General features: G+C 35.9%; 1 long non-coding RNA gene across 1 annotated transcript in view; it reads left to right on the forward strand.

The window, feature by feature from the left end:
* The window catches only part of LOC109549748 (uncharacterized), a 339,321-nt gene that overhangs the window by 295,441 nt on the left and 22,924 nt on the right, over positions 1-20,956 (forward strand). The window contains exon 8 of the long non-coding RNA XR_012334133.1: positions 19,965-20,125. This is a non-coding gene — a long non-coding RNA (uncharacterized lncRNA). The remainder of the gene's footprint in view (positions 1-19,964; positions 20,126-20,956) is intronic.

Below are 20,956 nucleotides of genomic sequence, written 5' to 3' on the forward strand. Positions count from 1 at the left end.
TGTAGATATCTATTAAGTCCAACTGGTCTATTGTATCATTTAAGACCACTATTTCGTCTTTGATTTTCTGTCTTGATGATCTGTCTATTGATGTTGGTGGGCTGCTAAAGTCTCCTACTATTATTGTATTTTTGTCAATTTCTCCCTTTATATCTGTTAATATTTGCTTTAGATATTTAGCTGCCCCTGTATTGGGTGCACATATGTTAACAAGTGTAATATCCTCCTGTAGTGGTCCCTTTATCATTATATGATGCCCTTCTTTGTCTTTTGTTACAGTCTTTGTTTTAATGTCTGTTTTGTCTGATGTGAGTATTGCTACCCCTGTTCTCTTGAATGAAATACCTTTTTCATCCCCTCACTTTCAGTCAGAAAGTCATAACTTTTAAACATATCTCTGATCATGAAACTCTGTGTGGAAAAGTCTTCAGTTTTATCTCATTGTCTGAATAAAGTCCAAAGACCTTTGTTTTATATTCAATATCCTCTACTATCTGCTATAACAAGCGCTTTTTTTTTTTTTTTTTTTTTTTATGGTACGCGGGCCTCTCACTGTTGTGGCCTCTCCCGTTGTGGAGCACAGGCTCTGGACGCGCAGGGTCAGTGGCCATGGCTCACGGGCCTAGCCGCTCTGCAGCTTGTGGGATCTTCCCCAACTGGGGCACGAACCCATGTCCCCTGCATCAGCAGGCGGACTCTCAACCACTGCGCCACCAGGGAAGCCCCAAGCTTTTGTTTTTTATGTGACACAACAAATTGAGCCCATAACCCCCAAATAAAATGCCCCATTCCCCATGAAGACGAGTGCTGATTTCTGACCTGAAAGTAATATCTGCAGCCTCTGAATAAACTCATTTTCAATTTGTATTTTGTTTTTTAAAATTGTATTTCATTTTCTTTATAAGAGCATCCACGCATGATTTACCTTTGTGTAGTCTCAAACAACCATCATATTTTTGTGTTCAGAGTAGGAACTCAGTAAGCATTTGTTTAACGAGTTATTTTCGGTTGATTTCACAAACATTACTGCAAAAAATGTGGGTTTTGAGGATACTTATTGTTGTTTATTAGCAAATAACTGTCCATTTAAAAAAGTAGAAAAAATTCTATGATTCTCTGTAATTGATTTTTCACAAATTATAACTGGTATACATAATAGGCTACCTATTCTGATAATTTACTTTTACAGCTCACTTAATTAAAAAAAAGTCAGTTTTCTCAAGCAGTGTTTATTTGGTGTCAGTACCATCTAGTGGCAAATGTGAGTAATACTCAATGATTAAATTGACATTGGAGAGTTAGTACTGAGACAGGCCTTGAAGATCATCTGGTCTATATAATCTGTATAATTCATTATACAAATTACTAAACTGAGATTTTGAAAGTTCAAGAAGTTTCTCATGGTCTGCAAAAAGCTGAGCCCTTATTATGTGAAATGAACTGTTAGACGGGATATTAAGAATGATAAAGCATGGTTCATGACCTCACATAATTTACTGCCAGCACAGGAAATAGACATTAATATGTCAGAGATGACAATGAAATATTTAAATTATTCAATATGAGTTAAAATACTTAATGAAATATCTGGACAAAAGTTTCTATAAGAATTCAGAAGAATAAGAAAAATGTGCTAAGAGTGAAGTGAATAAAAAGCAGTTTTTAGAAGAGGTTGAATTTGTGTTGTGTTTTGATGAGGTTTTAGTGCATTTATTGTACTTTGCATCACTGATTTGAGATGCCGTTTTCATCATAAAATTCCAATATACACTTGTCTATTTATGGTCTTTTTATTCTGATCCAATGATGTATCTCTCTACTCATGCACCAGTAACATACTGTTTGATTACTGTAATCTTATGAAGTTTGTAAATAGAAAGTTTAGTCTTCCTTATGACTCTTCTTTTACAAAATTTTGCCAGTTGTTCATGCTTTTTAGTTTTCCATATGATTTTAGCATGTCCTATCTAATTTAAAAATCCTGTTGCTACTTTGGAATTGCATTATAGTTATTGAATTGCTTAGGGGAATTGACATATTTATAATGCTCAGACTTCCTATTCAATAACATAAAAGTTTTTCCATTTGATCAGGTTTTTGCATCACTAAGCAATTCTTTAAAGTTTCTTTGACATAGTGTTTACATGTTGTGTTAATTTTTAAGAGACCATGGATGTTTAGTTTTCTTACCAGTATTCTATATTTTTTTGGATTGTGTTTAGGAAATAATGTATTAGTTCTAATTTTTTTTTTTTTTTTTTGCGGTACGTGGGCCTCTCACTGTTGTGGCCTCTCCCGTTGTGGAGCACAGGCTCCGGACGCGCAGGCTCAGCGGCCATGGCTCACGGGCCCAGCCACTCCGCGGCACGTGGGATCTTCCCGGACCGGGGCACGAACCCGTGTCCCCTGCATCGGCAGGCGGACTCTCAACCACTGCGCCACCAGGGAAGCCCCTAGTTCTAATTTTTGAAATTAGTTTTCTTTAAGTCTTGATATGTGACCTTTGTGTGTATGTGAGTGTTCTATTGGCATTTGGAAAGAAGGCTCATGTTTTTTCAGAATAGAGTCTGTGCAATATTAATATGATGTACTTTATTGATTATGCTATTTTTAATCCTCCATATCTTAATTTTTTCAGTGATCTGATAGGGACTGGGAAACGTGAACTAATGTCTCCTACTGCTTCTGTTTTTCTATTTCTCCTTAAATCACTTGTAGTTTTTGCTTTGTGAAGGTTGACCTTATTTCTTTTGAAGTTACATCGTTATAACTATTGTATCTTCTGTGTTAGTTACATTGCGTGGTGTTATGAGTGCCCTTATATGATTTATGCTTTTTTTTGTCTGTATTAAGCCTTCTCTGATATTGAGATTACAACTCACGCTTTACTTACTTGCTTTATTTGCCCCATTTGCCATTGTCCACACTTTTCTTTCTAAATATTCTGAATCTCTGCTTTGCCTATGTTTCTTGTGAATAGCATAGACTTGAACTTTGATTTTCTTATCTAGTCTCTAAGATTTTTTTGGTAAGTGAGTTTAAGTCTATTTACATTTATTGTTGTGACTACAATGTTTGGTATGGATTCTACATCTAATTTTATGTTAAACTTGATGGGTTTATAGCCTTGAAAAACTGTGTTGTATATTTTATTTTTGTCATGCACATGTCTATTAATAATTAGGAAAACTGTGGTTTCATTCTAGAGGTTATGTTTTATATCTATAACTTTGTATAGCATCCTTAATTTTCTGTGTTTTTACATTGAATTTGATTATCTGCCACAGGTAATAATTACCTACTGTGGGCAATAATGAAATTTTTCTGACTACTTACTCTTGATCCTTCTTTCTTTCTCTCTTTTCTTCCACCTACATTTAGTTGATCTTATCATTCTTGGTAATTACTGTCATCAACTAAATGTACTTATAAATCACCTGGTTTTCTTATTTAAGTGAAATATTTTTGTTCCTAGATACCAAAGATGAGAAAGTCAGCATTACAGAACTCCTCTCCTTCTTTCCTGTCAACTTTTGTTACTTATATTTGTTTCTGCATTGTCAGGGCATGTTTTAAGCATTTGAATTTTGCTCTGTCACCTTAATCCTCATAATTGTATTCATCATAGTCTACAATTAAAATGCTTCAATTCTCACTGCCAATTCTTTTGCCATAGATTTTCTAGGACTGATATTCTTTGGATTTTCTGCATGTTCTACACTGTGCTTTTGTGTTTGTATAACCATTTGGCTGGGTATATAACTTGGTTGATTCCTTCTTTCCTGAAGGATTGTGTAGGTGTTGCTTCACAAACTTTAGCATTGAATATTGCTATAGAAATGTGTTAAGTCCAGATGGAATTTTTTTTTTTTTGCTTTATAAGTCGTTTTTCTGCTCTCTAACCACATGATTCTTTATGTTTTTAATCTAATAACATTACTAAGATATATTCTTATATGGCCATTCTGTGTCACTTTACCAGGGGCAAAGTTTGTCTTTTCAGTCTCTAGATTCATTTATTTTTTTACTTCACAAAAATTTTCTTGAATTGTATTTTTAAATATTTGTATTTTATGATTTAGATATTTTAGAAAATGAAAGCATTGTCTCCTATGCCTTTCATATCTTTTATTTTCCTAATTCAATTTAACTCTCTATTTCAATTTGGTTATGCTGCTTTTATTATTTTTATGTTCAATTTCCCTAGTGGGTTTCCAGCAGTGTCTCTATTCTCTTTTCCCCATTCCAATTTCAACTTCATTTCTGGAGTTTTTTTCCATAGTTTTTCATTTCTATTTTAAGCTTTATATTTCCATATTTCATCTCCTTTTGCTGCATCACTGTGTTTTTCCTAAATTCTTTTTTTTTACATTTTTTATTGAGAAAAAATTCATGTAACATAAAATTCACCATTTAACCATGTTAAGGTGTTTCTTTAGTAAATTCATGATGTGATGCAACCTTCATTCCTAATTCTAAACCGGCACTGACTTTTCAGCTTATTGCACCTGAACAGGTGTGGTGCTCCTGACACCTAGTGGGCAGCGGCCAGAAATGCTGCTAAAGTTCCAGAAGAGAGAATTATCTGTCTCCAGAGTGTTGAGACTGAGAGATACCACTCTACATACACCATTAAAGCACCACATCACATCCAAGGAAGTAAACAGCCATTCAGTCGTGTCATCCCTACTGGTCTCAAGAATGTCTTTACAGAATTTTTTATTTCAGTTCAGGAGGCAAGGTTCACATGTTTGGTTGTTAGGTCTTTTTAGTTTCTTTTAATATAGAAGAGTATTCTCTGCCCCATACTCAGCCTTTTTGTCTGATTACTTTTTGTAAGAGTTCAGGCCAGTTTTAGCACTGCATTTTGTTTCCATATTTTATTATTACCTTTTTTTTACTGAAATGTAGTTGATTTACAATGTTGTGCCAATCTCTGCTGTACAGCAAAGTGACTCAGTTACACACATACACACATTCTTTTATTTTTTGAATTTTATTTTATTTTTTATACAGCAGGTTCTTTTTTTAATTACTTAATTTTATTTTATTTATTTTTGGCTGCACTGGGTCTTCGTTGCTGCGCGTGGGCTTTCTCTAGTTGTGGCAAGCGGGGGCTACTCTTTGTTGCGGTGTGCAGGCTTCTCATTGTGGTGGCTTATCTTGTTGTGGAGCACGGGCTCTAGGCACATAGGCTGCAGTAGTTGTGTCACGTGGGCTCAGTAGTTGTGGCTCGTGGGCTTAGTTGCTCTGTGGCATGTGGGATCTTCCTGGACCAGGGCTCGAACCCATGTCCCCTGCATTGGCAGGCAGATTCTTAACCACTGTGCCACTAGGGAAACCTTACAGCAGGTTCTTATTAGTTATCTATTTTATACACATCAGTGTATACATGTCAATCCCAATCTCCCAATTCATCCCACGACCCCCACCCCGCTGCCGCTTTCCCCCCTCGGAGTCCATACGTTTGTTCTCTACATCTGTGTCTCACTTTCTGCCCTGCAAACTGGTTCTTTTGTACCATTTTTCTAGGTTCCACATATATGCGTTAATATACGACATTTGTTTTTCTCTTTCTGACTTACTTCACTCTGTATGACAGTCTCTAAGTCCATCCACATCTCTACAAATGACCCAATTTCATTCCTTTTTATGGCTGAGTAATATTCCATTGTATATATATACCACATCTTCTTTATCCATTTGTCTTTTCCTAAATTCTTGATTCTCTACAAAGTTGTGAGTCTCTGTAAAGTTTTGTTTTACAGAGAAAAGAGCTTCATAAAATTTTATGGAGAAATGTCTGGTTACCATTTTTATCTATTATGTGAGAAAATTTCTCTCATGAGTACTCTTTATCACCTATTAAGTTTTCTAGTTTCTTTCCTTTTTTCGTGCAGAGTATTTTCATAGATACAGCCAATCCTCATTATTTGAATATTCTGTAATTGTGAATTTGTCTACTTGCTAAAACGTATGTGTAACCCCAAATAAACACGTGGAATACCTTCATGGTCATTCATGGACATGAGCAGAGTGGCTGAACATTTTAGTTTCTCAATGTGCATGTTTCCAGCTAAGGTGAACAAGCTGATACTCTGCCTTCTTGTTTCAGCTCTCGTGTTGTAAACTCGTGTCCCTTTTGTGGTCTAATTAATGCCACATTTTTCACATTTTGGTGCCTTTTGTTGGTAATTTCACTGTTTAAAATGGTTCCCAAATGTAACACTGAAGTACTGTCTAGTGTTCCTAAGCAGAAGAAGATTGTGATGCACTTTATGGAAAAAATAACCATAAATTTGGTTGATGAAGGTTAGATAACCTTCTTCAGGCATGATTTATAGTGCTCTTGGCCTTGAATCCAATGTTAATGCATCAACAATACAGTATATCCAGAAAAACAAAGAGGAAATTTGCTGATGTGTACATAAGAATTCTCTTAAAATGCTAATGTAACAGCTATAGTGCATGATGAAGCTATGGAAGAGATGGAAACGTGGCTAAAATGTGCATTCATGAGATGAAAACTGATAAAAGGTGTAATGGGCAGCATTGTTGTGAGGCTTAAAGCCAAAAATGTTGTGATCATGTTACCCAGAGTCAGAAAAATGTTAGCCCTTCTCAGCTAGTGCTGTCTGGCTCACAGTTTTCAAAAGGCAGTGCAGCGTGAAAAATGTTAAACGCTCAGGCAAGGTATTCTCTGCAGATATGGGGACCGTGAAAGAATTTTTAGAATACTTGCTAAGTGTTATACAAGAAAAAAAGTTACGTGGAAGTGTAAGTTTTCAATGCTGATGAGATGGGCTTGTTTTGGTAGCGGAACCTATATAATGCAAATGGCATTTTGGTTGATAAACATGTTGTGACTAGAGGTTTGCAGGAACCTAATGCTGTATTTTACCTGAGAGCACTAGTTCTGTATTTGGTAATTCAGTGTTCACAGTGACTTTATAGAACACAACTACTGTAAATAATGAGAATCGGCTGTATTGGTCTGTTTCCCATGGACTATCTGAAGCAGATAAATTTTTCCTGGACAAGTAAAGAAAGAGCCAAAACCAACAGGAAATTTCCTTATGAACCAGAATAATGCAGTTGATTTTTAGTTATTTGTAGTAGTTATGTTCTATAAAGTCGCTGTGAACACTGAATTAACAAATACAGAACTAGCACTTCTGGGGGAAATACAGGGTTAGATTTCTTTTTTAGACTTGTTTTTTTATTTTAATGCTTTATATATAGAGCAATTTTAGGTTTACAGCAAAATTGAGCAGAAGCTACAGAGATTTCCCGTATACTCCCTGCCCCCCAACATGGGCATAGCCCCCCCCCCATTATCAACATCTTCCACCGGAGTGGCACATTTATTATGATTGATGATACAGAATATTTTCACTGCCCTACAAATTCTCTTTTCTTCACCTATTCATCCCTCCGCCCTCAGCCTCTGGTAACTACTGATAATTTTATTGTCTCTATAGTTTTGCTTTTTACAGAAGGTCATACCGTTGGACCCATACCGTAGGTAGTATTTTAAGATTGGCTTCTTTCACCAAGAATTATGCATTTAAGTTTCTTTCCTGTCTTTTTATGGCTTGATAGTTTATTTTGATTTAGTGCTAAATAATATTCCACTGTTTGGATATACCATAGTTTATTTATCCATCCACCTCCTGAAGGACATCTTGGTTGCTTCCAGGTTTTCACAGTTATGAATAAGGGCGCTATAAATATCCATGTACAACTTTTCTTGTTGGACTTGCATTTTCAACTATTTTTGGTAAATACCAAGGAGTACAGTTGTTTGATCATATGATAAGAGCATGTTTGTTTTGTAAGAAGCCACCAAACTGTCTTCCAAAGTGTACGTACCATTTTGCGTTCCTTTCAGAAATGAATGAGAGTTCCTGTTGCTCCACATTCTCACCAGCATTTGATACTGTAATTGTTCTGGATTTTGGCCATTCTAGTAGGTATGTAATGGTATCTTATTGTTGGAATCTGCATTTTCCCGATGACATATGCTATGGAGCATTGTTTTATATCCTTGTTTGCCATCTGATGTCTTTTTTGGTGAGGTGTCCATTGAGGTCTTTGGCCATTTTTCTAATTGAGTTGTTTGTTTTCCAGTTATTGACTTTTAAGAGCTCTTTGTTTGTTTTGGATAACAGTTCTTTATCAGAACTGTCTTTTGCAAATATTCTCTCCCAGTCTGTGGCTTATCTCTTACCACCTTTATTCAGTATTGTACCGAAGTATCCAGAAAGTTCATTGAGGCAGTAAAAAGAAATAAAACGTATATAGGTTGGAAATGAAAAAGAAAAATATCTTTATCCTCAGATAATGTGTGTGTGTGTGTATGTACATGTACACAGAGAGAGGTACTGCAAAAAACTACTAGAACTAACAAGTTATTTCAGCAAGATTGCAGGACATAAAGCCAATATACAAAATCAATTATATTTCTAAGTACTAAAAACAAATAAAAATTGAATTTGGAAAACAAAAACCATTTATAATAGCAACACAATATGAAACATGAGGCAAAAGTTGTGAGAGCTATACTCTGAGAACTACAAAGTATTTTGAGGCAATTTAAAGGAAACCTTAGAAATGGAGATATATCATGCTCAAGTAAAAGAATATTCACTATTATTAAAATGCCAATTGATTTTTGACAAAGGTGCTAAGAGAAGTCGATGGGGAAACAATTTTTTCAATAAATTGTGCTAGAACAATTGCATAGCCATATGTAAATAAACAAAAAATAGCAAAACTCAACCACCCTTATCTCTCATCACATGTAGAAATTAATCCAAAATGTATTATAGCTCTAAATGTAACAGGTAAAGTTATTAAAACTTTAGAAGAAAATATGAGAAAATTTAGTGATATTGGGTTAGCAAAGATTTCTAAAATAATATCCAAAAAACAAATTATAAAAGGAAATATTGATAGTTGGACTTTATAAAAATTGAAACATTTTAGTCTTCAAAATGCAGTATAAAGAAAATGAAAAAGCAGCTTATAAGCTGGGAGAAAATATTTGCCAAAAATGTACATCTGTGTTAGGTATAGAATTTCCTCAGTTCAATAATAAGACAAATGACCCAACAAAGTAAGCAAAAGATTTGAATATACACTTCACAGAAATACATACATATAGGAAATAAGCACAAAGGAAATTACTGCATACTATTAATTATTAGGAAAATGGTAATTAAAACCACAATGAGATAGTAATATACAACTATTAGAACAACAAAAATTTAAAAATCGACCATACAAAGTGTTGATGAAGCTGGACCTCTCATCATGTGGTAGTGGAAATGTAAAACAGCACAACCACTTTGGAAAACAGTTTGATAGTTTCTTTAAAATTTAAACATACAGCCCAGTCGTTGTCCAAGAGAGGTGAAAGCATTGATCCTTACAAATATTTGCATACAGATGTTCATAGAATCTTTATTTGTAGCCAAAATTGTCCATCAACAAATGTCCATCAATAAGTGAATGGATAAACAAATTATAGTACATCCATACAACAGAATACTATGTATCGATACAAAGAGATAAACTATTGATACAAGCAACCACACCTACAAATTTCAAAATAACTATGCTGAATGAAGAAAGTTTTATCAAGAAGAATATATACTGTATGACTCTTTTCAAGTAAAACTCTATAAAATATAAATTAATCTATTGTAACAGAAAACAGAGTTGAGATTAACTGTGAATGAGGTACGATGAAGGATGGATTTCAAAGGAAGCTTTTGAGGGTGATGTTGATTGTGGTGCTATTTATGGGTGCATGCATATGTCAGAACTCATTAAATTGCACTCTTTAAATATGTGCAGTTTATTGTTCTTCAATAATACTTCAATAAAGTTATAAAATAACAAAAGGATGACCTTAGTTTTTCCAAAATAGAGTTTGTAATTTTTGTTTTTTATTGTCTTTGAGGTTTATGGAGAACTTCAAGGAAGAGAAGGTGGAAATGTCAAATGTTTCAATGGTTTGAATATTTGTGTCCCCTCAAAATTCATATGTTGAAATCCTAATCCCCAAGGTGATGGTATTAGGAGGTGGGGACCTGGGAGGTGATTAGGTCATGAGGGCTGAGACCTCCTGATTAGGATTAGTGGCCGTATAAGACGTCACAGAATGCCCTAGTCCCTTCCACCATGTGAGGACACAATGAGAAGGCGCATGTCTATGACACATAAATCAGGGCCCCACAAGACACCAAAACTACTGGCACCATCATCTTGGACTTCCCAGCTGTCAGAACTGTGAGAAATAATACTTGTTGTTGATGAGCCACTCAGTCGATGGTATTTTGTTACAGCAGCCCAAAGAGACTAAGACACATCCCATTACTAAAGCCGGAAGCCCCCCTGTTTTGAGATTTTTAGATAAAAATATCTAAGATCATATTTTTTCAGCAGTGCTCAGCCTGAGTCTGAAGGGAAAGACAGTAAAAGAGTGGGATGGATCCAAGAACAGTGTCTTTCCCAGGCAATTTCAGAGAAAGGACAATGGGATTTAGATTATTTATTAAAAACATTGTTAAAGAGATGGAACATGAAATATAAGTAGGTTGAGAAAAAAAGTGAAAACAGCTGAGAGTAATAGAAGAAAGGGAGGAAAAATGGAAAGACTAGAGGGTCTCAGGAAGTCAGAGAACCAAGATAAGTGAATTCCAATGCATGGGAAAGCTAATGAGTGGATTTTGTGCTTGAGAGATTATAGGTGGCCACAGGGCTCAGTGGTCAGAGAGTGAGCAGAGGAGAGAAATACAGGCAATTCAGCTGAACATATTGTACTGTTTTTTCTTCTTTTAATCACATTAATCTGATTCTTTAAAAAGCAGCTTGGTAAAATTATTAATCTTTAGCTTAAATGATGGAATTAAAAGTAGCTGAAGCTAAGTAACCTTACCAGAGCCTTAAGTGTGGAAAGAGCAGCTTGAATAATGTTTATTTTTATTTTTTATTAAACTCAGGGTTTTAGCATGAGAAGAGAGACTGGAAAACGGGAAGAAAAAGAGAGAAGATTGGAGTAAGGGGGCCCAAGCAGGCTGACTTGGAAATGTGTACTCACTAATTAGACTGATTCTTCAGGGTAGGGTTATTTTATTTGTATAGTAGTTTTTTTTCCATAAATAGAACACCATCTTCTAAAACCCAAAGCAGAGCATGAGTAGGGATGAGGCTGGCCCTAAATGTTTCACAGTGGCAACGACAGCTTGTGTTTGGTGGCCACCTCTGTGCCAGGTAACTGCTCTGTGTTGGATAACTTAAAAGTATAAGAAATAGAAAAAATATATGGACAGATTTTTTTGTGATCTTTGGCTATCGAAAGTAAATCAGAGTAAATGGTGAGAGAAGGAAAGTGGGTCAGAGTCAGACTGACAGATACAGACTGTTTTGTATCTCATGCTCTTACTTTGTCTTCTTATTTTTGGATCACATCTTTTGGCCAGTCTAGTTGATGTTTTATTTGATTCAGTTTTTCTTTTTAACCGATATTTTATTGTAAGATTTTAAAATTCACAGAATTTTGGAAAGAATAATGTAGTGAACACCTATATCTCCTCCTATATTTACTAATTGCTAAGTATTAGTATTTTGATATATTTTATCTATTGCCTATCAACTATCTATTTACCTATCTTGCTTTCTCTTGATAACTACCTAGCTCTATATAGATGTATAGCTATTCATATACATATATCCGTGGCAATTTTGTACCCCTTCCCCAAGGGATATATTACAAAGTCTGGAGATATTTTTGCTTGTTAAAATTGGAGAGGGATGCTATAGTCATCTACTGGGTGGAGACCACGGGTGCTTCTAACCATTTTACAATGTATCAGACAACACTCCACAACAAAGAATTATGTAGTCTAAATGTCAATGATGCTGAGGTTAAAGAGGGAAATAACATATATATATATATGTGTGTGTGTTAATATAATATATATTATGTGATACAGTATATAATGTATATTCAAAATAAATGTATATAATTTACATATATATATATTGCTGAATCACTTTTAAGTACATTAGACATTTTGAGTAAACTTTAATAGAATATATGTACATACAACCTTCTCACCAATGAATAACATGTATCTCCTAAGAACAAATATTAAAGACAATACCATTATTACACTCACAAAATTTAACATTGATACAATATTATTATCTACAAATGGTTCTTTGGATTTTTTTTTTCCAGTTCAGAATCCAATCAAAGTTCATGCATTGCATTTAGTTTCTTATCTCTTTAGTTTCATTTAATCTCAGACTTTGTCTTTCACATCATTGACATTTCTAAGAATGCAGGCTAGTTGCTTTGTAGTATGTCCTGAAATTTGGATTCATCATATTTAGAGCCAGATAAAACTTTTTGGGAAGGAATTCTACATAGATGATGTTGTGTTCTTCCTAGTGCATCATATTAGGGGGCCCATGATGTCAGTCTGTCCCAGTATTGATAATGTTAAGTTTGGTAATTTGGTAGACTGGTTTCTATTAGATTTCTCCATTGTAAAGGAACTTTTTCTTCCTTTGAAATCAATTAGTATTCTGCAGCATGAATTTTGGAAATTATGTGAGGAGTATGTCTCCTAAAACTATTTTCAGCCAATTATTTTAGCATCCATTGACTGCCTGAATCAATTATTAAGTTGGCCACAAAATAGTGATTTTCTAATTCTGTCCTTTTACAATTGTTAACATTCTTTGCTAAAGAAGAACTTTCCCTCTTCTTACCACTATTAATGTACTTTTATTACTATCCAAAATGTTATTTATTCATATAAGGAAATATTTATAAATAAAATGTGTGTAATTTCTTTGAGGTTTCTGATCTGATGGAGTCTAAAACCATGGCCAGTTATGATGAACATACAAATCAGATGCTGTGTGGGCATCTTCCATTTGCCTCTCCACATCCACACTTTACCTTTCTCTCCCCTGCTCTGTGCCTGGGAAGACTGATCTGCATGTACTACGTCATGGGGCTTCACTGCCCTCTGGTGTCTTGTTGGGTTTGGCTCATTAGAAACAAAGGCAAAAGACCAAAGAGAGGTAGGAGAGTGAGGCTAAGTATTTATTACTTTCTGCAACACCAGTGTGGACTGGTCCATTTGCCTTAAGATTCCAGTTTCTATCAGGCTGCTTTTTCTGCACAGCCCTCCTTGTCTCCAGGTTCTAGTAACATCAATCTCTTCTCCTTTAGACCTAGGGGTTGTAAAAAGCTTTATCAATAGCCCAGGTTCTTGCACTAGCATGGGATCTTGCACTTTCCCTTGTGGTTTCCCCACACCCTGCACATACCTTTGTAAAGAGTCCCTTTATTAAACTTTCCTTAAATTATCACATTTGAGTGTGCCATCTGTTTCCAGCTGTGGCCCTAGGTGATACACATGCCTTGATCCCTTCCTTCTTTCTCTCCACCACAGGAATCAGACGAGCATCAGATGGCTCCTCAGGCTTTCACTGGATCCCTCATTTTCCCTCATGGTGTTTTCCCAATAAATCCCTTGCACATCTAATCTTGTCTTGACACCTGCTTCTTAGAGGACCCAGACAAACACTGTAGCTCATTAACCTCAAGCATTCCCCCGTGCCTTGAGCCTTAGTTAAGGCTTACAGAAGAACTAAGAGGGCTGAAATTTACCATTGATTTGGTATCAATCTATTGAGACAGTTCTATTGTAGCATATCAGCAAATGTGTATAAATGGAATATATGGCAAGGAGATGGTTGAGTTAGACCTGGGGTTATCATCATATCTTCCATTAATGTTGCTTTGTTTTGTCTTCCTTGCTGTTGCTAAGAAAAAATATACAGGGCAGCTGTTTGAGTAGCTGAACTAGAGACTGTGGGATGGTCTAGAGACTGTGCTTGAGTTCATACTAGAGTCTATTAGCAGAAAAATGGAAAAGACTTCAGAATCATTTTTAAATTTGGGGGCTGCCATTTATATGGCCTCGGATGAGTTATTTAACTTGATGGAACTTGCTTTTATAAACAGGAAGGTCATAAACATCTCCTTTAAAATATCATTTGGATAATTCACAATAATTCATGTAAAGCCCTTAACAGTGTACCTGGAATATTTTGCAGTTAGAGCTCAATCCATTGATAAGACACTTGGAGCCCCAATCTCCAAGGAGGGTATCCCCACACTCCACTTAAACCTTAACTCTGGGGCCCCACTGCTGAGCAGAGGACTTTTTCTTGAGCAACTGCCTGAGGAGAGCTCTGCTGCTGTAATTAATAGTGGCAAAGTTTTAATGAACTCCACAAGGACATTTTTTCTGACACCTAGTTTTAGATCCTGAAATAGTTTCTATTCCTTCCAGATCAATTAAAAAGTTTTTTTTTTTCCATCTCTGCCAAGATGCCTGAGGCGGCTTTCCAGCTGTGTCTTTTTAATGAGTTCTCTAAAAGGCTCCTGAGCCTTTAGGTTCTGTAGAGAACTAACTAAAGTTGCAGGAGCTTTGGGGGAGTAAGGGCATGAAAACCTCCAAGCAACCCTAACGGAGATTTCCCTGGGCAGGCTCAGAGGTGCACACACCTTTTAACTTAGAATCTCTCCAAATTCATTTGCAGTCACTGAGGGAGGGAGGAAGTGGGGGAGAGTACTTTGGAAGTCTTTAATAAGTCACTGATAAGTGAGACTCTTCCAATTAGTTTCATATTTGAGTACAAACGTTGGGCCTCTGTCCTATTGGCTGGCAACTGGGGACCTACAGTGCTCACCAGATCTACAGTGCGGAGCATAAGCACACACTCACCAACTCTGTCCCCAGACTCAGGCTACCTCAGGGCTTTAATTAACCTGATGGGTATGTCAGGTGGTCCCCTCATGCCCAAGAAATCAACAAAGAAAAAAAATACATATATATGCTTATGCGTGCACCAAGCAGATTGGACATGTAATTGAACCAGTCGGGCAATTCATGCTGAAGACCAGTTAATTTAAACTCATGTGTAGAAGTAAGTGTGGGTGCATGAAGCAAGTAATGGAAAGGACTGAAATTTATTGCTGATGTGACCAGTTCTTCTGAGTTCTTTGACCTTGCATTTACATTGATTTTCATACTTAACCACCTATCAAACATACCGGTGGAACAGGGTTGGGATTAAGGTAAATGGAAGAAGAACCTGGGATGAGTTCAATTCATCATAGACAGTCCAGGCAGGAGAGACACTGCCATGATATCTCTGATGGAATTTAATAAAGAGGAGTTAGACCATTATGTAAACGTAAATAATTTCCCCATTTCTCAAATACCTCTCGAAAAAAATAAGCCAGCAAACTACTAGTAGTCAAAAGATTTTCCTGAATATGCTAGGATTATTTTCTTGTGTAAAAATTTAGATGAATTAAATGCAATTTACTTTAGAGAGAGAGAATTCTTAGGGTGAAGAATTACTTGATAGAAATAAAAAATTTTAAGTAATAAGTACTCTTTTAGAGCGAGGAAGATTGATCATACATGTGTATCTTTTCTCCCTTCTAAGATACCACTGATATAGCAATAGAGCAAGAGGTATAATCCACAAGAACAAATAGAATGGCAGAGGAGACATAGCAAACGAGAGAAATTGCAGCATTAAAAAATACATGAAAAGTACGTGGAGGGATGATAACGAACATATCAGAGAGGAAGCAACCAAATAACAAGCATGCAGAAGGGGAAACCATTAAGAAGTAAGATGAATTACCTCTCAGAGCCCTTTAGGGGCTAGAGACTTGAGGACACTAGCAACAGTGGAGGGATGGGGTACCCAAAGGGTGAAATGGAGATAAAATGAAAGTCTATTATTACAGTGGTTGGATCTTCTGACTTCTGCACCATCCCTACACAGCTAGGTAACATCTCACCCTGGGCAAGAGCACATTTAATTGAAATGAGCCCATTCAATTTAAAAGATTTCATTCTATGGAAAACCTGAAGGTTAGAAGCCTTAAATTCTGGTGTCCCAGACAAAGCAGGAGCCAGTGAAACTTCGGTCTGCAAACAGAGGAATTAAGTGAAAGTCTGAGTACTGAAGGATGAGAAGGTGAGCCCAGTTACTCTCCCTGCACCTCATTCTCTCACACTCAGGTGCATTCTACACCTCCTGCTCACAATTAGACAAGATGTTAGAGAATTCGTTGGATAAACCGAAGAGCCCAGGAGACATTTATATTTGAGAAAATCTCAACAAAATGCCTAGTTGGACCATCTGTAACCCTATGTAAAAACTCCATATATGGATTTTTCCAATGAGAGACAAATGCAAAAAGAAAAGAAGAAATCAGTGGAAACAGATATAATGAAGAAAAGAGAATAAAACTATAAAATGCAATAATTAAATATTTCTATCTTTCCCACCTTCTTTTCCTATAAGAAGAAATCAACAATTGGCCAGCTGTATGGATGTGGGTGGGGTGATGTGTCAGGAATCTGTGTGCATGTACTGGATTGTAGAAGTAGCATGGTTTGGAGATTGGATGCATTGAGCAAATAAGCAATTGATTGAGCAAGTAAGGAAATAGTTTGAGGACTTGCAACTGGAAAAGGTACTCACAACTGTAAAATGGTAATAGGGTAGAAAGCACCCAGAGAGAGTAGGATTGAAATGGAGCAATCAGTATGAACTTATTTTGTTTTTTAGTCAACTTCATTGAGGAATAATTTACACACAATTAAGTGTATTTCTTTTAAGAGTACAGTCCAATGAGTCATGACAAATCAACACAATCAAAATTTAGGTCACTCAGAGAACTCTCCTGGTATCCCTTTTCAGTGGATTTATGCCCTGTTATCCTCTGCCCTATCCTCTGATATGCCACTATAGATTTCTGCCACTGTAGATTAGTTTTGCCTGTTACACAATTTCATATCAATGCAATCACAGAATATTCTCTTTTTAATCTTCCTTTACTTATCATGTTTTTGATTCATCCATGTTAATGCATGTATTAGCAGTTCATTTATTTTTACTGAATGACATTCCATTGTATGGATATATCAAAAATTTTTAAATCCATTCAACTGTTGGTTAATATTTGGATTGTTTTTAGTTTTTGCTATTTTTTTTCAAAGCAGCACTGAACATTTGTGTACATGTCTTTGTGTGACTTCATTCTCTTTGGAAAATGTCTAGAAGTATTTACATACTTCACCATGTAAAGTATATTTTACTTTATTTGGCACTGAAAAATAGTTGTTCCCACCAACAATATATGAAAATTTCAGTTGCTCAACATTTTCATTACAGTTGGGTTTTAATTATTAACCATTATAATGTGTATATTGTGGTATCTCATTGTTTTAATATGTATTTCTCTGATGACTGGCAATGTTGAACATCTTTTAATGTGCTTATTGACCCTTTTTATATTATCTTCCTTGGAGTATCTGTTCAAGCCATTTGCCCATTTGTTATTTGGGTCGTTTGTATTCTTATTAAATTTTAGAGGTCTTTATATGTTCTAGATAGAAGTCCTTTGTCAGATATGTATTCTAAACATTTTATTCAGCTCTCTGGTTTGCCTTTTCATGTTCTTAATGGTGTCTTTCAAAGAACAGATGTTTTTAATTTTGATGAAGTACAATTGATCATCTTATGTAAAACCATGCTTTGAAATATATTAATACAGAAGTAGTTATAGATGTATGTTTATATGTAAGTGTGTGTATGTAAATACATTTATTTCCTACCCCTGTTTGCTGGCCTAGAGGGCTTAGAAATACACACTACTGGCAGTGAACACACTGAGAGCTCAGATCTTGGTTTTTAAATACTCATCTCCACTGAAAGTTACAGGGATTCCTGAAGAAATGGCTAATTCTAGGGTAAGATTCAAAAAAAAGTACAAGAAGAGCCTTTAATGTCTTCTTTTCCTTCCAGTTTTATTGGGATGTAATTGACATACAGCACTGTATAAGTTTAAGGTGTACCGCATAATGCTTTGACTGCATACATCATGAAATGATGATCACAATAAGTTTAGTGAACATCTATCATGTTATACAGATACATGAAAGAAATAGAAAAAAACTTTTTTTTTCCTTGTTATGAGAACTCTTAGGATTTACTCTCTTAACAACTTTTGTATATAACCTACAGCAGTATTAATTATATTTATCATGTGATAGATACGTTACATGTCTTGTACTTATTTATCTTGTAACTGGAAGTTTGTACATTTTGACCGCCTTCATCACCATACAAAAATGCTACCTTATTATTGACTATATTCCCCACGTTATACATTACATCCCCCTGCTTGGACCTCTTACTTTCCCTCACCTATTTCACTCATAACTCTCCCCCTCTTTTCTGGCAACCACCTGTTTGTTCTCTGTATCGTTAACTGTTTCTCTTTTGTTCGTTTGTTTTATTTTTTAGATTCCACATATAAATGAAACCATATGATATTTGCCTTTCTCTGTCTGACTTACTTCACTTAGCCTAGTACTCTCTAGGTCCACCCATGTCACTGCAAATTGCAAGATGTCATTCTTTTTTATGGCTGAGTAATAGTCCACTGTGTGTATGTATGTGTATTACATCTTCTTTATCCATTCATCAGTCTGTAACATCTTTTATACCGGAAATAAGAAAATACTCAAAAAACAGTGGGAATGTCACCTTGAAGGAACTCTTATTGGCCAAATAAAAACAAAAAGTGAAAGTAACAGATTACAGTCCACTGAGTAAAATATGGATCCATGAGTCCATACTGATATAAACAAATTACCAATAAAATAATGAAAGATGTGTAAGCTCTTATTTAGTAGAATGATAATTCATAAATGTAGGATAAATGATAGAAATAGAAACTTGTCATTTGGTGACCATTATAATGCTGATTGATTTAGACAGAAGTCATCAATTGAGGCTGAACCTGGTGGATAAAGTTCTCATAAAGATCAAAATGTTGGTACAATGTCAGAATATCTCCTACAAAACTCTATAACTACAAAGGGAAAATCAGGAGTCTGTGGTGGAGAAACTGGAAGATATCAACATAATCAGATGATCAAGATTAAAACACTGCCAGTGGTGAGATGGGTCAGTGTCAGGTATGCTCTGATGTACTGCGAAGAGCACAGCACTGTCGCTAACAATTAGATATATGCAAACAATGGAAAGGCATAAGAATTGTAGTTTCTGACCTGTGCTCTTGAGTGGATAATAGAAGTGTGGTTGGGGTAGAAGGGGACAAGTGATAATTAAACCAAGAGCATACCTCTGGAATAGGGATCATTGAGTGAAAAAATCCCAAGGCTGGAAAGAGTTTGATATGATCTAGAACTTGTTCTAGGCCCAGTGTGGGTTTAACTCACTAATCAAAGAGAAAGATAAAAAGAGATGTGGTTTAAGAAGGAGGAAGGGCCAGACCATTTATCTCTTTCAAAACTTTTGAAAGGAATTTGGTTTTATGATGTGCAAAGGGAGGATGTTATAGATTTTTAAGTAGGAGACATATGCAATATGTTCTGCATTTTCAAAGGATAATTGTTACTATGTAGAGAAAGTCTTGTGTTGAGGCAGGAATGGAAGCCAGAGGCCAAGTTAAGTGACTTTACATCAGTTTCGTGGGTTTGGTTGGCCCTGACTAGAATAAAGCCTCACAGAGGTTAAGAAAGGCACAGATAAAGTGTTTTCATATAACTAATTAATGCTTTTAATACACAAAAATAACAAAATCTATCTTTTTTAGAGATAAGGTAATTATAGGATAATAAAATATTATTAATAGTATTTTATAGGCAGCGTGGTCCAGTAATGGGATGAGAATTGAAGGTTATACAATAAATATAGGTTGATGTAATGAATTTATATCTGTTTACACTATTCAATTTGGAAGTAATGCTAAATATATGCATTTAAGGCCATTATAACTATGAGGCTCAAACCTCTCCTCTCTTCTTATCCAGGAACTAACCCCCCTAATAGACTGTGGACTATGGTGGTGGCACTGATGGTGGAGAGAAGTGAACAGAATTAAGACACATTTTGAAGAGGAAGAAGAATCAAGAGTGATTCCATTTCTCACTTGAGTAACTTGAGGGTGCAGTGATACAACTTACTGTGATAGGTAAGACAAGGAGAAGAAAACTAACCATTACATTTTGAATACACTAGATTCGAGATACCTGGATTATTATCTTAAATCTGCCTTTAGTCTTCAAGAAATCATACCTTTTACAGCTTCAGTATTCTTATCTTTAAAATGACACCTTTGGACACTATAGTCTCTAAAGTTCTTTGCATGCATGAAATATTTTATTTTAAAAATAGCGTCTTACCTTTACTTTCAGCTTTAGAGTTTGCAAAGTCTTTTAGCTTCCGTATAAAGAGTGAAGTACTCTTCTCATGCTGGAGGTCCTTGGACCATGCTTTGAGAAATACTTCTCTGTCAACTAAGCACTCTACCAAATGTTTAGCAGTTGAGAGGTTACAGGAGAATTTGATGGTTTCCTTAAAAACGCCCAACAAGGACTCTTTGGTGGGGATAATGGCGGACTGTGGGAGGGCTCATGCCAAAGAGTACTTCCCAGAACTTCTGTTGCCAGTGTCTTTGTCCCTGCAGTGAGCCAAAGCTACCACCCGCCTCTGCAGGAGACCCTTCAACACTAGCAATGGCTGACAGGGCCTTGGTGCTCCAGCCAGGTGTCAGGCCTGAGCCTCTGAGGTGGGAGAGCCGAATTCAGGACATTTGTCCACCAGAGACCTCCCAGACCAATGCAATATCAAATGGCGAAAGGTCTCACAGAGATCTCCATCTCAACGCTAAGACCCAGCTCCACATCAACGACCAGCAAGCTACAGTGCTTGACACCCTATGCCAAACAACTAGCAAGACAGAAGCATAAACCCACCCATTAGCAGAAAGGCTGCCTAAAATCATGATAAGGTCAAAGACAGC

Source organism: Tursiops truncatus, chromosome 9, assembly GCF_011762595.2.
Source record: "Tursiops truncatus isolate mTurTru1 chromosome 9, mTurTru1.mat.Y, whole genome shotgun sequence".
NCBI classification, from domain to species: Eukaryota; Metazoa; Chordata; class Mammalia; order Artiodactyla; family Delphinidae; genus Tursiops; species Tursiops truncatus.